This window comes from Pteropus medius, unplaced genomic scaffold (genome assembly GCF_902729225.1).
Source record: "Pteropus medius unplaced genomic scaffold, Ma_sr-lr_union100, whole genome shotgun sequence".
In the NCBI taxonomy this organism is placed as follows: domain Eukaryota; kingdom Metazoa; phylum Chordata; class Mammalia; order Chiroptera; family Pteropodidae; genus Pteropus; species Pteropus medius.
In genome coordinates this window covers 7,575,893-7,593,980 of record NW_024355205.1, presented here as the reverse complement: position 1 = coordinate 7,593,980, position 18,088 = coordinate 7,575,893, and the positions used below count along the sequence as shown (strand labels likewise).

General features: G+C 33.2%; 1 protein-coding gene across 1 annotated transcript in view; it reads left to right on the top strand.

The window, feature by feature from the left end:
* The window catches only part of LOC120598554 (EGF-like and EMI domain-containing protein 1), a 495,472-nt gene that overhangs the window by 405,437 nt on the left and 71,947 nt on the right, over positions 1–18,088 (top strand). The window lies entirely within an intron of this gene.

Genomic DNA, 18,088 nt, shown 5'->3' with positions numbered 1-18,088 from the left:
TTTCAAAATAATGCTGCAGTGAACACTTTTCTATTTTTACAGACATCTTCAACTGTATTCTTAGATTAAATTCTTAAAAAATACAATTATGGGATCATAGTACAAGGCTATATATATAGCCAAACTACAATCATGAAGCCATGTTTCATTCTACTAGAAATGTAAGAGTACCATTTAGTCTCAGCTTCACCAGTTACATGGGCCAAAAGATATCTATTATTGTTTTAATTTGCCTGGTTTTTATTTTTTAATACATGAGGTCGAAATTTCTTTATGTGTTCCTTGGCCATTTGAATACATTTTACATGATATTATTTATGAATATATTTTACATTATATTATCTTTTTATGCCATTTTGCCATTTTTCTATGGGCACGTGCTTTTTTGTTGATATATAGGAGCTTATTATATATTGTGGATATTAATGAATTCCTTAAAAGTTAACATAGATGCCAATATTTTTACAATTTTTTTACATAGTTTATGAAAGTTCTTCTTGTCATTTTGAAGTATTTTCTTTTGTGGAACATATTTTCTTCCATGTTTTTCTTTCAAATCGAATTTTACTCTTAAATATTTCATATTCAACAAAATATGAATTTTAAAATGTGAAAGCCTATATAATAAATTCCAAATATGTGAAACTGCTACTACAAAAAGATAAAAGTATAGTTTACTCTTAATATTTGTTGTTCTATTGTATAAGTTACTATGAACTGTTTTTATTCAGAACATTTTTGATACTGTATGGGATTTCTGCACCAAGGAATTCTTTCATTCTATGCAGATACCAACTGGGTGTGCCACAAGTCCATTATCTGCATAGAATGAAAGTTTCACAAGTCTGCCCCCACTGAGATGCCAATCACAAGTTCAGGCCTCCTATACTTCTGACCAACTGGCTATAAATTGGGGGTTCCTATGATCCACTTATCAGGTTCAATAATATTCTAGAATGGCTCACAGAACTGAGAAAGGCACTTTACTTACCATTATCATTTATTATGAAGGAAAGAACTCAGGAACAGCCAAATAGGAGAGATGCATAGGGCGAGGTATTGAGAATGAGTGCTGTAAAGCTTCCATGCCCTTTCTGGGCACATTACCCACCTAGCACCTCAACAAGTTCACCAACTAAATCTCCTCAAACCCTATTATTTATAGATTTTTATGGAGGTTCCATTACATAGGCATGGTTGATTAAATCTTTGGCCATTGGTGAGTATCTCAATCTCTAGCCCTTATCTGGAGTATAGCAGCAGGGACTAGGGGATGGGGAGAAGGAAAGTTGCAAACCTCTAATCACATGGTTTGTTCCTCTGGCAACCAGCTCCCATTCTGAAGCTATCTAGGAACCTGCCAAGAGCCATCTCATTAGCATAGACTCAGATATTGGTGAAAGGGGCTTATTATGAATAACAAAAGATGTCACTCTCATCCCTATCACTCAGGAAATTCCAAGGATTTTTGAACCTCTTGTTCCAGGAACCAGAGGATAAAGACCAAATATATATTTCTTGTTATAATCACAATATCCAGTTGCCATAGATTATTGGACCAGTTCCTGATAAATGGAAACTTCAGTTAATGTCTTAGTGCATAATCTTTGGACATTTGTCATGTTATTTCCTTATGATACATTTCTAAATGTGGAATTACTAAGTGTAAAATATGTACAGTTTTTTAGGCTTTTGAAGCAATTAACTAATCTGTCTTCAAGAAAGGGAACCAATTTACATTTCTACCAATGTATAAGAGAGCTAGTTCTTTCATGTCTACCAACACAGGGTATTGTCATTCTTGTTTTTCTTGTATGTGGATAAACAAAAATACTTTTATTAAATTGTAATTTGTAAGTTTAAAGGGTTTATAAGAAGAGTAGAGGAAACCAATTTTTAGAAGTCAGGTTGAGTTTAGGCTTGAGTGGCGACCTACTGGTGCATCTAAACTGTTTATTGTTTCTTCATCGATTGGCAGAAGAGTCCAGGACAAATGTTTGTGAGGATAAGTGTGGAATCGTTAAAAAGGATCATGTACTGGCTGCAGCAAAGGCAATTCTAAAGAAGAGCAGAGGTTAGAAGTCAAAGAATACATTTTTGAAAATTATATGATGTAGAGCATCATGATGGGGCATCTATTACTATCAAAATTATTTAGGTGGTAACAGATTGTGAAAGCACTTTTTACATCAGTTAATATTGTGTGTTATTAAAATATTGGTTGGTTGAGAAAAAAATGTAGAAAACAAGTGGGGAGTCAGTATCTGTTGTGGGCTTAGAATTAACAATAAAGTTGGTATTTTAGGAAAATCACTTTGATTGATGATTAATCTGTTACAATGATTCAGGTATGATTAAATAAAGTTCAACAAAGACGTAACAGGAAGAGGTATAACTGAATTGGGGAATAAACTAGAAGATATGATGAGAGATTAAAGTCATAAAGAGAAGAGTATTTCAAGGTTACTTAAGAAAGACGCTTGTGTGTGTGTGCATATGTGTGAGGAAGGGAGGCTATGGATGTGGAACTGTTCCAGGGTTTTATCTACTATTTAATCAGAGAAATCCTACGTTTAACCATTTATGCAAGATTTTTATTTTAAAAGGGGTTATGGTGGCCATAAAAGATTTTAACCCTAGTAATTCTAAATTTACACATGAGAAAAAAAAATTGAGTCTTGAAGACACTAAATAACTTGTTTAAACTCATCCATTTGTTAATTTATTCAAGACTATTTAGTGAGTGCCTACTTTGGGCTAGAGACTGAGATAGGGACTAGAAGTACAGCAGTGAATAAGACCAAACAGCTGTTAACCAAAGAAATGTCTAAACCTGTTAAGAATCTTAATGAGTTTACCTGCCAAACTGCCGACAATCGCCAAGAAGCAAAATCTCAATGGATTAAGAAAATGCTCAGAAGATTAGCAGTTTCACAGATTATTTTATACATTAGAATCAAAGGAGGAGACATAGGAGGGTTACATGAAATCATTGGTGGTACATTAAGAGGGCCAGGGAAAGCAAAGTGAGGAAATCTCTAGGATAAAAAGTAAAATGGAGAGATATCCACTTCTTTTACATTGGTAGGTACAGAATAGTGAATAATTAACATTTACAACACATAGAGATGATACGTGGGGGACGAGATAATCATGAGGGGTTCTGTGGTCCTGAGATCTGGTCCAGTGGGTTATGCCCTGAGGGGTCTGCAAAAAAAGGGATTACTCTGACATTCCAAGGGTATATTATTTTAGATACAAAAAGACGATAAACAGGCTTACTTAAAGACTGAACTTTGCCAAGAAAGCTACGGGCCCAGGATCTGACAACTGCTATGACCTGATTTTAGTTAGGAATTTTAATGTTCAGACCATCATCCTATGTGGTTACTTTTGACATCTGAGTTTGTAGGACCAGTCATGCTGGCCTTCTCTGAGCTTCTCAGGCTTTGTATGTGGCCCCTTTTACATCTACACAGTCAAGGGTAAGAGACAGACATTGATCATAACGACCATGCCAATAGATGTGTAAATGCAAACTGAGATGTCTTATGAAGTAACAGGTCTTAGCTCAGACATCCTTCAAATATTGTGTCCCACTGCCTTTTACCATGGGAGAGGACCTGCCCAGGCTCTGTAATGACATCTAAAACTGAATTAAAAGAAAAATAACTCCAAGGAAAGCATAAGTTAACAGATTTAATCAGGGCCATGCATATTTAACTCGAAGAACATCACTCTATTTCCAGATCATTAGAAATAATTGTTACCTATTTCGGTGATAGTGATATTAATGTTGAAATTGTTACTTTTATCTTTTCAGCAAACATTGACTGTTGGTCGCACTGTCATCAACTTCAAATTCTGTTACTTTATATTGAATTCACGAGTCCCCTGCTACACCTCTCCTCTCCCTGTTGTCTTTTTTGGTGTCATTAGCTCTCTTGCTTCAGGAACTATTGACATACTGATTGCAGCAACTTCTACTGACATCCTTTTAACTTTGTCATGGATCAATGTACGCCATACGATTTATTTTATTTTTATGGCTTTATACTTTTTATTATAAAAGCAATGCATGGTCATTGAAAAAAGTTTGGAACAAATGGTCAGTAAAATAACACAAAAGAAGTAATAGAAACCACCCATAACACCACAAGAAGTAATATTTTTTAACATATGGGTGTATATCAAGTATTTTATTTGCATAAATTAACACTCCTCTATGAAATAGGATTGTATGATATTTCCTATTATATAATTCGCTTTATTAAAATGTATTTCATTATTTAATATCATAATATAACTTTCTACTATGTGTTTTTTAATGACTGCACTACTATAATAGCTTATATTTATTTAGAATTACCTTTGTGTCAATTACCATTGAAAAATAAATTTATATGCATTATTTCATTTAAAATCACACAAATTGTATAAAGGAGGCACTATTACCATCCTGATTTTACAAAATAGGAAATGAAACAATAAAGGTTAGATAATTGGCCCAAGGTTTTATTTGAACCCAAGTACTAGAACTCTGGAACCCAAGATTTTCTGGCTGACTGTAATGTATAACATACCATACCATTGTTTTCATAATTGCCCTATTCCAGTTTCCTGATGGTGGATAGTTAGGTTTGTGCTTTTTAATTTATTTTAAAGAAAATTACAATAAATATTTTTATAGATGTCTTTTCCTCATGTACTTGATTAGGTTCCTTAAGATAAATTCCAGTGATTAAAATTGTTAGGGTCCAAGGGTTATTTGTAAAATTTATGGCATCTAATTTTTATGCAAACTTAAATCTTCAGGCAGTCCATCCTAACAGATATAGACAAAACTGGAAGCAATAGAACATTAAATTCAACTGCTTTCTTGATTTCTAGAAAATCATATCACCACTGTGTATCTTGTAGGAAACAAGCTAATAATTCTGTCCTGACCTTAGAGTTATAAAATAATTTAGAAATCTAAAAGGTCATTTATATGAATTTAAATTTGACAAAATCTTTAAGACACAGGTACCCTGCATGTATAAATGGGCTCTCAGTAAGAACTTGATTAGTCCAGATCTGGAAAATGTACTGTATTTCTTATTTTTGTGATATTTGACCTAAGGAAATGTTCACTCGAATCCTTTGATAATAACAGAGATCATCTAGAAGCTAAATAAATGATAATTTGGAGGATTAAGTTCAAATGGTCTTCTTTGACCTATTGTACCTTTTGCAAATATATCAAGGAATTACATCTGCCATCACTTTAATAGAATTTCCAAGTGTGCCTCTTTTCAATATCAGTATGTCTAAAATGCCTTTATACATGGAAATTATTGCTGGCAGATATTAAGCTGCAGTAGCACTTTGGAAACAACTTAAACTTTTTGTACTTTAACATTTTCCAAATGAAAAATTAAAATAAAAGATCTGACATGTGTGTGCATAATAGTATTGTGTGTGTGTGTGTGTGTATACTCTTTGGCTTGCCGTGTGTGTGTGTGTGTGTGTGTGTGTGTGTGTGTGTGTGTTTGACTTGCCTTAAAAGTCTAGTATCCCAAGTAGTATACCAGTACCCTAGTACCTTAACATCCCTTCTGCATCATTTAAAGGAAAGTTCTTGTGAAATAATTTCCATATTTAGGAAGAGCTAAGCAATGAAGATTCATTTTTTGAATCTTCATTCATTGTTTTTCTCATTTTTTAAATCATCTGATGTTGTAGTATTCTCTCCAATATTTTTTTAGCAGCAGCATTTATTGAGTGGACACAATAAGTGCTGCTACTAAAAGAAAATTGCTCACAGCAGTGGGAAGCGCTCCAACTGGGTCCTTGGGTCGGTACTACACACATACTTGGTTTCAAATAACTGATCCCTAATTGCCACTGCTGCCATCCTTCTCAGCCTCCTGCCTTCCTGTATTTATGCACCATAATTATGGATTGGGTTCAAAATTCTCAAACCTATGTTTTCTCATTGATAATGTTGGGTTATTAGAGAGGCAGTACAACCTAGTAGTATACAGGACTATGAGATCAGATAGTTCTGGGTTGGAGTCTCAACTTCACTCACTGCAATGATGAGCAGTCATTTAAACTCATTGGTTTCCACCTCTGTAAATTGAGCATAATAGTTATACACATAGCATAAGGTTGTGAACAAGATTAAATAAGATAACGCATGAAGAGAGCTTAGTAAGTTGCCAGATTCACAATAAATGGCTAGATACCTGAAGCAAAAGGAGTACATGTCAGGTGCAGGGTTACAAAGCTGTTTCTTGACAGAGTCAGGACTGGAATTCAGACTTATTGATGGCACCAAATTCGATATTCATACTACATATAGCCAATCCAGGTCAACCTTCCTAGAGCCTTCCCTTACTGGATCTCCTTGCTTGCTTACTAAGGTTTAGGAATAAATTCCTGTATATGCTCAAACTTTTCCTCAATGCCATTTCTCCATGTCTCAGGAATGAAAGCCTTATTGCCCCTTTAGCTTTTCTGTCCTCTTTATTCATCATTGTCATCCAACTTTAATTCTCTCTTTATCGATTATTTTCTGAAGCCTTTATCAACTGGGTACATCATGCTTTCTAACCTGTCATGGTAAGAAGCCCATCTCTAAAGCTATCACACGAAAACACAGGATTCTCTTCCTCCAGTATAGCGAACGAGTTAGGAAACAGGTTTTGAATTCAGCCACCTGAGTTCGAAGCCCTCTTTTTCCACAAATCTCAATTCTGTCACTTTTTAGTTTTGAGACCTCAAATACATTTTCTGCCTCGATTTCTTTACCTATATAAAATGGAGACTGAAATTGTATCTACCTTATTAAGTCATTGTGAAGATTAAATTAATGAACATATGTAAAAAGCTTAAAAGGGTACCTAGAACATATTAAGCACTATATAAATATTGTCCATTATTATAATAATTATCTATAATTATAATAATTAATATTATTTGTTAAAGATTTCTAAATGTAGCTCAGAGCTATTATCTCTTCTAAATTCATCTTCTTGTTTCCTGCTACCATCTAATAAATACTTTTTCTTACTTGATTGATGTATTGAACATATATGTGAGAGTGCCTGAAGCTATGCTTGGTACAAGAGAAGCACTCATAAAATGTTAACCCTTTCTATTGACTCTCCACCCCTCTGCAATTGACCCAGCTTACCCTTGACTTGCTTCTTGAAAGTTTCTTCCTTCAGATTTTGAGACTTATTTTTTCCTGGTTCTGCTTCTTTGTCTATCTAATACTTGATCTTCCTTTATATCTTTTCCCATATGTGCATACTTGTTCATCTCCCCACATAGTATAAATTCTTTGAGGGCAATGGGAATACTTTATTTACCTTTTCTCTCAGTACCTTAGACATAGTAAGAAAACAATTAATCTTTGCTGACTTTAGTATTTGTCTTGATTCTTTTAACTCCCTACATAAGGATTCTTTATTTCCGGTATACAAGCCTGGATACACTCTAGATTTTCATACCACTCATAATTGTTTTACTTCAAATATCTTAAATTTTAAAATCTCTCTTTCTGTTGCTAGCTTATCATTATTATTTCATTTCAATTTCTTTCTTTACTATATTTACACCTATAATACCTAACATTTATTGAGTGCCTATAATATTCCAGGTACTATATTAATTTCTTTGCATACATTACTTCACTTAATATTCACAGCAATCATATAGTTGGTATGATGCTTGTTTTACAGATAAGGGACTTAAGGCTCCAAGAAGTCAAACGATTGTCCCAAGGTCACAGAACTAGTGGCTTTGGCTGAGTTGGGCTACACATTGATGTCTCTTTGATCTTTTCTCTGTGCCATTTTGACAGTTTAATATGGTAAATGTCAACATGAATATTCTAGACAAAATTATTATAGAAATTCTGAAGAATAGAATTTTTTAAGTAATATATTTAACTTTTAAAAGAATGTTTAGTTCCTGTCCATTGGTTTTCTCATTGCATTTATTAATGCTCCACAAAGCAGACAGTCTCCAAGTACGTCAGAGAATGTGGCATTTGACTACCAGACCTCTTGTCAGAGCTAGCTGCAATTGTGTCAGAAATTGGCTCTCCAGCTGGGCTGGACTGCAGTTAGGAAACATGATTGTAGATGGTGAACTGCCACTGCTGGGATGTGAACCAGACATGAATGTTAAGCAATAGTGTCCACAATTTGCAACCCAGGAACTGCCAAATTGACAGCTAGACTAAACTACAGCAGCATAGGAAGATGTGGCTGGTTTCTCCATGCAGTCAAGACAAAGTCTTATACTGCACTTTGATGAATACAATCTTACTGTCCCATAGACCGAGATGCTGTCAATTATGAATCTGTTAGATTCTTAGAGAACATTTCATGTCTGCACGCCCTTGTAAGCCTCATAATGACCCTAACTCTAGTTGGTTTGGATTAGTCTTTAAAGGGAACGTGCAGTTCATTAAGCATGTAGAAGCTCCAAAGGCAGCCGTACTCTCCATGAGCTAAATAGATTCCTTGCATTTTATCTAGGACTAGATGAAAGGGATCCATAATGCTGTGCTAGAAATAAATCTTGACTCGCTGAGGGACTTGAACAGATATAGTGAGTGTATGAAATGAATAATATTAGTAATGAGCAAAACTTTAAAGGAAAATCTAAAGGTTTGGGGGATTTCTGTCTCTTTTTAAAGAACATATACCAAATGATTGTTTTATCTCATTTTTGCTTTGAAAATTTATTTCTTTCAGGCTTGAGATAGCCATTTGGTATTTCACCAGACAGAAAATCTGCTTACCTTCCTCACCACCCTTCCACATGTTGCTTTGTCATTCATTTCCTTCATGCAAGAGACATTTCCAGATTCCTATTATGTACTAGACACTGGGGTTAGAAATGAGGTGTTCTTTGATACAAAAATCAAAAGTACCTGCCCTCAAGAAGTTTAAGATCTAGTAAGGGAGACAAGTGCATAAGTGTAGCAGCACACCTAAGTTAAGTTTTGAAAGGAGAGTAGAAATTAGTCCAGAGAAAAGTAGTGCTGAGTTCCCAGATATCCGCTACATTAAAGGATTAGTGCACAGAGAGCCCATTATATTTCAAATATTAATAATTAAAGAAGCTATTAGACTAATCAAAAACAGACTCACAAATATAGAGGGCAATCTGGTGATGGATAGAGGGATGGGAAATTGGGGGCTGGGAGAATGGGGTGAAGGGTTAAAGAAGTACAAATTAGTAGTTCATAGATGGCCACGGGAATGGGGAGCATGGTGTAGGGAATGCAGTTAGCAGTAATGTAATGGCTAAGTGGAAAACCAGAGGAGAGAAGGAGCAATTAGGGGATGGTTTTATAAATTATATATATGTCTAGCCAATGTACTATATTCTTGAAACTAATAAAATAAAATTTAAAAAGTTTTTTTAAAAAAAGAAGCTATTGGAATTTTAGAGTGGATATTTTGATTATCATATATTCAAGTAATTTTTCTTAGAAACATATTGCTTGGGTCAGAACTTGTTTCTAGTAAAATGTTACTATACCTTCATATATGAAGATCTGCATTGGTTTAACCACATGGGTGCTTTGTTAAACATGGATATCTTACCCTCATTAATAGAATCATTGGCTTTGAAACAGCTTTGAAAGCCAAGAAGTGAGAATCTAAAGAGAGATGAGATCAGGGGATTCTGACTAGTAATTCATTTTAGCAAATGTTCCTGGAGCCTGTGGGGTTATGCATAAAGATTACCAATATACATTTCTGAAAAAAAAAATGATTTTGAGAGAGTCACATTAGGAAAAGAAATAGTCATGTCCTTTCCAAGGACCTATAAGCTTTCTGTCTTTAACTGCTGAAATTCTGGTCACTGGAAAACCAGAGGAAGTATAATAGAACATTTTTCAGGGAGAAAAAATTGGGGGCTCAAGTTTGAAATTTATGTCACTGATTATAATAAAATAACATTTAACTGCTTCAGTATACATTTGTACAGATTCTAAAAGTGTTTTTCTTCCTTAAAAATTAAGAGGTAGGTATATATTTAATTTTACTAATAATTCAAGAATATCTTTCTGGCTGTTTATGCAATACATTCTTTGCAAAGTAGTATATAGCAAAGTCTCGTTTGAGATAAATATTATAATCATAGGCAAGTTTTAAATTTTTAAATCTTATATTTATCTCATATTTGTTAAAACCTAAATAAGGTTTTAAGTTTTATTGGGAATACATAAAATAAAATAGTTTTTTTTTTTTACTTAAACATTTTCCAAAATCGTGATTAATAATCAAGTGCATGAAATGATTTCCAGAGTATGAGCTGTTCAAGATAAATTGTTGTTAAACTAATGTGTTTAGTGAAATTCATGCCAGCTCATCTGCCCAAATTATCTTCTAATATTTTGTTCTCCAAGTTGCATAGGAAGTGATTAAAAAGCAGCATTTTTTTTTTTTAATTTGAAATGTCCTATGTGTGCATAAACATTCAAGATACTGAGGGATTTAAGACTGCAAAGTCAGTGAAAGATTTCATCCTGTATGGCTTCAGGGTGAAAATTTTGAAATAAAACATTTTCTTAATAAAATACACATATTTTAATAATCTTTAATAAAGAGAAACGGATTAACGAACCAAGACTCAGGAGACCTGGAAATTTTACTTTCGACTGTACCACTTATCCACTTAAATTCTTCAATGGCTTACTATTGAATTTAAAATAAATTCCACAATCTTTAACTGGGGACCTCAGTGTCTTATATTTGCAGCCAAAGAGAATTTCTATTGTTCTTTGGATATGCTATGCTTTTTCTACTTCTCTAGACCTCTGCTCCGAACTCTCTTTTTCAGTTAGGCTCTCCTTCTCAGCTATGGTCTCTCATATCATCTTGTTTATTTTCTTCACAGCACTCACAATAATCTGTGATGATTTTTCTTATTGGTTTACTCATACCCTATCTATCTCATCCACCACAATGAATGTTCTGTGAGGGCAGGGACATGGTCCTATTCATTGCTATGCATCTAGAGTCTATCACTGTGTATCTATTGAGTGTTGTTCAAGGTAACTAGCAACCGACAGACCAATACCTAAAACCAATAACTACATCTTTTTTTCCATCAAACTATAGTTTATGAAACACCTTCTATATAAATTCTAGACAGATGATAATATCCAGATATATGAGTCAGATCCCTGCCTTCAAGGAGTTATAATCTGTCCAAAGATATAGAATGTGTCCTGTTATTGATGTCTTCAAGTTTAAGATAGCGTATTATAAGAACTAAATATATGGCATCACCCATCATCTCCCATATTTGTTCAAAACATTAACTGATTGGTTTACAATAAAAACAGTATAATGATCAAATAAGTCTGGCAAATTTAAATACCCTATCATCTTTTGGATGACCATTATACCATATTAAAGGCTCTGAGGAATTCAATGGAGAATTGTTTTGCTGTATTCAACAAGTTTATTTTATGCTGGAAACTTTTATCATGTAATATCTACCAACATCATCCCAAACTACTGTTGTAAGAGACCTAATTTGAAAAAAGCTGGTTGATTTCAATGAAATCATTTAATGAAAGTCATCACTAAGATCACCGGGAAAGAATTCATGGAGGATGTAATACCTAGCATTGAGTCTTGGAAAAAGAATAGATATTAGTCAATCAGGTCGTCAGAATAATGACTATCTGGGTAAGAAGAGCAGGAAATAAGTGAGGTGGGAGTGTTTAAATCACAAATCAATTTTTTCACATTTATAGGGCCATACAAATTCTCTATTTCACATGAACAAGTTGTGGTTGTTTATAGTTTTCTTTTTTGAGGAATTAGCCTATTTCACCTAAGTTGCCAAATTTATGTGTGCAGTGTTGTTTGTAGTAGTTCCTTACTGCACTTTTGATGTAATCAGGGTATACAGTAATATCCCATTTCATTCCTAATATTGATAATTTGTATGTTCTCTCTTATTTTCCTTATCACTCTTTTATTGTCAAATTTACTGATCTAGTGTATAAATCAGCTCTTTATGTCAATAATATTCTCTATTTTTTATTTACAATTTCATTGCTCTTTGATTTTATCTTGCTTATTCATTCTATTTGCTTTGGATTTATTTTGCTCATCTATTCTAAGTTCTGGAGTTGGGAGCTTAGATTATTAATTTGAGAGCTTTACTCTTTCTCAAGTATTTAGTTCCATAAATCTCTTTCTCTTCAACAATGCTTTAGCGCTGTCCTCAAAGTTTTGGTGTTAAATTTTTATTTTTATTCAGTTCAAACTTTGTTATTTTTCCTTGAGACTTCCTTTTTCACCCACATATATATTATATGTCTTTGTCCGTGATAATTTTTTTTATACTGAGGTCTACTTTGTCTGATATTAATATAGCCATTTCTGTTTTCTTTTAATTAATGTTTGCATAATATATATTTTTCTATTCTATTGCTTTCGATCAGCCTATATCATTATATTTTAAGTGAGTTTCATTTAGATACTACATAGTAGGATCATATTTTTTAATCCACTCTCTAAATTTGGGCCTTTTAATTGGTGTAGTAAGCCATGCATATTAATGTAATTCTTGATATGATATAGCTTGTCTGCCATTTTTTTCTGTTTGTTGTTTGTTTTTTATTTTTTGTGTCTTTTTCCTGTTTTCCTTTACATTTTTTAGAATTCCATTTTGTTTTATTCATAGCAGTTTACATAGCTTTTTACTGGTTGCTCCAGGTATTACATTATGAATAACTAATTTATCTCCTGGTAGCATAATTTTACCAGCCCAAATGAAATGTAGGACCTTAATTTATTTTTTCTTTACTCTTCTTTATTTACGTATAATTCTTTAACTGTTTCTTCTATGTGTATTTAGAACCATATTAGACAATGTTATAATTTTCGTTTCAGCCATTAAGTATAGTTTAGAATACTCAAGAGGGGAAGGCAAGCTTATTGTATTTATATATTTTTTTCTTAGTCTCACTCTTTCTTCCCAATGCTCTTGTTCTTTCTTCCTTCCTGATGTTCTAAATTTTCTCTTTTTTTCCCCCTTTTTAATTATTTTCTCTCTATTTAGAGAATTCCTTTTAGACATTATTTTAGTATAGTCTGCTGGAGATAAATTTTCTTAATTTCCTTTACCTGAGAATGTCTTGAATTCCCCTTAATTTCTAATTTTGCTGGATATAGGATTCTGGGTTGTTTTCTTTCATTACTTGAAAAATATTGTCACTTCTTTTTGGTTTCGATGATTTCTGATGAGAATTTATCTGTTGTTTTACATGTTCCCCCTACAGATAAGGTGTCATTTCTCTTTTGTTGCTTTAAAGATTTTTCCATTGTCTTTAATTTTTAGAAGTTTGACTATGTTGTGTCTTAGTGCAGATTTCTTTAGATTTAAATTGCTTGGGCTTTAGCTTTTTGGATTTGTAGACTTATGTCCTTTGCCCAATTTGGGAAATGTTCAGCCTTATTTCTTTGAACACATTTTTAGCTCCGCTCCCTTTCTTCTATCTCCTAGGACTTTATTGACACAATGTTACGTCTTTGTTATCATTCTTTAAGTTTCTGAGGCTCCATTCTTTTTCTTTTGTCTCTTCTTTCTCACTCTATTTTCTCTATATCGTTCCATTTGGGTAATTTCTATCTTCTATTCACTGATTCTTTCCTCTTCACCCTCCATTCTTCTTTTTAGCCCATCCATTCATACTTTATTTCAGTCATCACACTCTTTAGTTTTAAATTTTCAATTTGTCTCTTCTTTACATCTTCTATTTCTTTGATGAGACTCTATTTCATTTGTTTCAAGCATGTTAGCAATTGGTGATGGAAGTATTTTTATATGACTGCTTTAAATTTTTTTTCAAATAATTCTGACATCTCTAACATCTTTTTGGTCGTATCTATTGATTGACTTTTTTGATCATTTCGAGATCTTCCTGGTTCTTTATATGATGAGAGATTTTCTATTGAAACCTGGACATTTTGTGTATTATGTTGTGAGACTCTGGATCTTATTTTAGATAATTTTTTGGACACTATTCTGGAAGAGGAAAGGGTGGGGGGAACAACACCTGTTACTGCTTGATGGGTATAGATGTCAGGATTCCTATCTGGATTCTAAGGACTCCCAAAGAGTGCATGCCTCATTATTTCTGTTCAGAAATAGGATTTCTAGTTCTCCCCTAGGCCTCTACTTATACCACTTAGCTAAGAGATGTAGATGGTGGAGTGGCCTCATTATAACTGCATGGTGGTGAAAGTCTTGACTTTCCAATAAGCCTCCTCTGATAGCACCCCAGTAGGGAAGGGTGAAAGACTTCATTATAGCCTAGTGAGGGAGAGATTCTAGGCTCGCTACTCACTTATTCTTTGGTGTCATTGGTGGGGATAGGGCCACAATTTTTTCACAGTATTTGAGTACAACAAAGCAGTTATTTTCTTAAAGTTTCTGTCTTTCTAGACTGTCCCTTTCCTGGTCCTTTGACTAGATAATCTCCTTCTGAAATTCAAATTACTTGATACTGTCTGCTTATCTCGTTGCTCAGACTTTTCTTTACCTGCTGATTTCATTATCTCTGTTATTTCTAAAGCTGTTTTTATTGAATGACTTTTCTCTCAGATATGGGTCACATTTTTTTACTCCCTACAGATATTTATTAATTTTTTATGTAATGAAAGACATTACAAATTTTACATGGTTGAGTGCTAGCTTTTGTTGCTCTCCTTTAAAAAAGTATTGTACTTTTTTTGAATGCCAAGTTCATTTACTTACAGATAGTTCGATCCTGTCAAGTACTATTTTTAAGTTTGTTAAGGTGAATCTAGAGCAGACTTTACTCTGGGATTAGATTAGCCCTACTCCTGAGCCATGGCCTTTCTGGTATCAACACTGAATGCCTATGTATTCAGTAACGTTTCTCCATTCTGGTTTCTGAGAACTGATTCTTGGCCCTCTGTGTGTTCTGAGAATTGTTTGGCCTACAGCTGCCCTAATTCTTTTTTCCAGTGTATTGTTCTTTATCTAGGCTTGTGGAGACTATATATATATATATATATATATATATATAGTCTCTCTCTGTCTCTGTCTCTGTGTGTGTGTGTGTGTATATATATATATATATGTATATATACATATATATATATATATATATGTATATATATATATATATATATATATACAGTATTTACTGAAAGATTCAAGAGGATTGTTATATAGATTTCTGGAGGGTTTTTTTCCCCTCTTTGTAACATCCCCTACCCTCTTTCTAGCACTGCACAAATTCTAGTTGCCTTGACAGATATGAACTTTGATCCATCTCTTCAATTTACAAACATCATTGAGCTCTCTTTTGTTTTCTCTTTCTTGTGTTGTAATACAGAAATTGCCTCCAGTAAAACCCAAAACAATAATTTAGCGTTGTTTCTTTTCATTCAGGGTTCCACCTCCTATGCTGCCTGTTTTCCAATATCTACAAACAGTGGTTTCATATTTTTATCTAGTTATCTAGTTTTTATGATAGATGGTAAGCCCAGTCAATGTTATTTTTTCAGTATCATAAACCAAATTTGAACAAACTCCACTTAAAGGCACTGCCCTGTATCTCTGCACAAAAGAAGAATTAGAATCTTGAATCAAAATATTACTTGTGTCCCACATACTACTTTAAAATGTCTTCTTATGTTTTGCTGAGAATAAACTGAATGTTTACAACCAAATACTTTATTGTAGGAGATTTATTTTATAGTTCTTCCATGCACAATTCATATGGATTAAGTTCACAGTGGAAATTAGTCTCAAAAACAGAAGAAACTCTTGACAGTATGAGGCTTGCTGTAGGAAAGTTATATCTAGCTCTTTTCTGGAAGAGTAACAACTCATACCTGGGAACCTTGAGTATCAATAAGGCATTAAGGACAGGAGAAGAGTCTCCCAGACGTATTAGTCAATGAGAAGAGCATATCAAAGATAATTGCAATCTACTTTATAACCTTGCATCTGGTAGAATTGACCTCTAGCTTTTCAGTGTTATGAGGAGAAGTTACCTATCTCATTGTCCTGAGAGTTGGTGGTAGGGTACATGGATTAAAGAAATTAAGTTTCTGATGTAAACATGGCTGTGTAGGTCAATGTCTTTCTCTTATCCTATGACAAATCATACAGATGCAATGAAGAAATCAAACAAAACAAAAAAGTCTCTCAATGTGTGTGTGTGTGTGTGTGTGTGTGCGTGCGTGCGTGCGTGTGAAAGAAAGAGAGAGAGAGAAATTGGGGGGCAGGGCAGAATGAATTTTTAGACATAAATGTAAGAATTTCTTAGAGAGCTGATACCAGGCAGAAGCAATACAAGAGAAAAAAAGACAGGAAAAGATAATTAAAAAAAGGAAAGCACTAGTAATGATTAGTATAGAAATTCATGAAATAGAGAATAAAAATCAAGAGAGAAAATTAGTAAAACCGAAAGTTAGTTCTTTGAAAATATAAAAAATTAACAAACCTTTAGTTAGACTCACGAAAAAAAGGGAGATGACTCAAATTAATAAAATGAATGAAAAAGGGAACATCCCTACTAACCCTAAGGAAATAAAAAGAAGTATACGGTAATACTATGAACAACTATATCACAACAAATTAGATAGATGAAATGAACAAATTCCTAAAATGGCAAAAACTACTGAAACTGACTTCTATAGTAATACAAAATTTGGTTAGACATATAATAAGTAAAGAGATAGAATAAGTAATTTTAAAACTTCTCATTAAGAAAAGCTCAGGCCCAGATGGTTCCAATAGTGAATTATACCAGTTTAAGTAGAATTAATGTAAATTCTTCACAAATTGTTTCAAAATGTAGAAAAAAAAGAGCATACTTCCCAACTTATTTCATAAGGCCAATATTACTCTGCTACTAAAACCAGACAAGGATTTCACAAAAAAGAAAAACTACAGACCAATATGAATATGAATATAGATATACAAAATCCTCGACAAAATACTAAGGAAACCACATCCAACAATGTAGAAAAGGGAGTGTGCACTATGATCTAGTAGGATATATCTCAGGAAAACAAGGTTGTTCAACATCTGAAAATCAATTAATACAATATACCGTATCAACAGAATAAAGGACAAAACCCACCTGATCATATCAATAGATGCAGGAAAAAAAAACAAAAAAAAAAAAAACCAAAATACCCTTGACAAAATCAAACACCCCTTTTTGATAAAAAGAACTCAACAAACTAGAAAGAGAGGAGAATATCTTCAACCTGATAAATGAAACCTGTGAAAAACACACTGCTCCCATTATGCTTAATTCCTCCAAGATCAGGAAGAAGATAAAGATGATGCCATTCAACATTGAACTGGAAGTTCTAGCAAGAACAAAAAAAGGCAACAAAATAAGACAAAAGTCACCCAAATTAGAAAGGCAGAAGTAAAATATCTCTGTTTGGAGATGACATGATCTTGTATATAGAAAGTCTGAAGGAATCTACTTAAAAAAAAAAAACTATTAGAACTAATAAAAAGTTTACCATAGTTGCAGGCATAAAGTCAACACATAAAAATTAGTTAGATTTCTATACACTAGCAATGAACAATCTGAAAGTAAGATTAAGAAACAATTCTATTTATAATAGCATCAAAAAAAGATAAAATACATAGGAACAAAATTAACGAAAAGTGTAAAAATTATCTACTGAAAACTATAAAACATTCTTGAAATAAATTAAAGACTCAAAATAGATAGACATTTTATGCTCGTGGATCAAACAACTTAATATTATTGAAATGGCACTATTGCCCCAATTCGATCTACAAATTCAGCTCGATCTCTATAAAAACGAGGAGCAGAACAGTGTATATTGTATCTGTGATAGATAGATCATACATATATACATACATACATAGATACTTGTATTACATATTTTCGTAGTCTGGAAGGATTTACAAGAAACTAATGAAAGCACGAAAGCATTTATGTGTGGTAGTGGTTGGATTAAAAATGAGAGAATGCAGGGACAAAGTAGATTTATATATATTGTTTTGCTTTTTATATGCTGTGTAT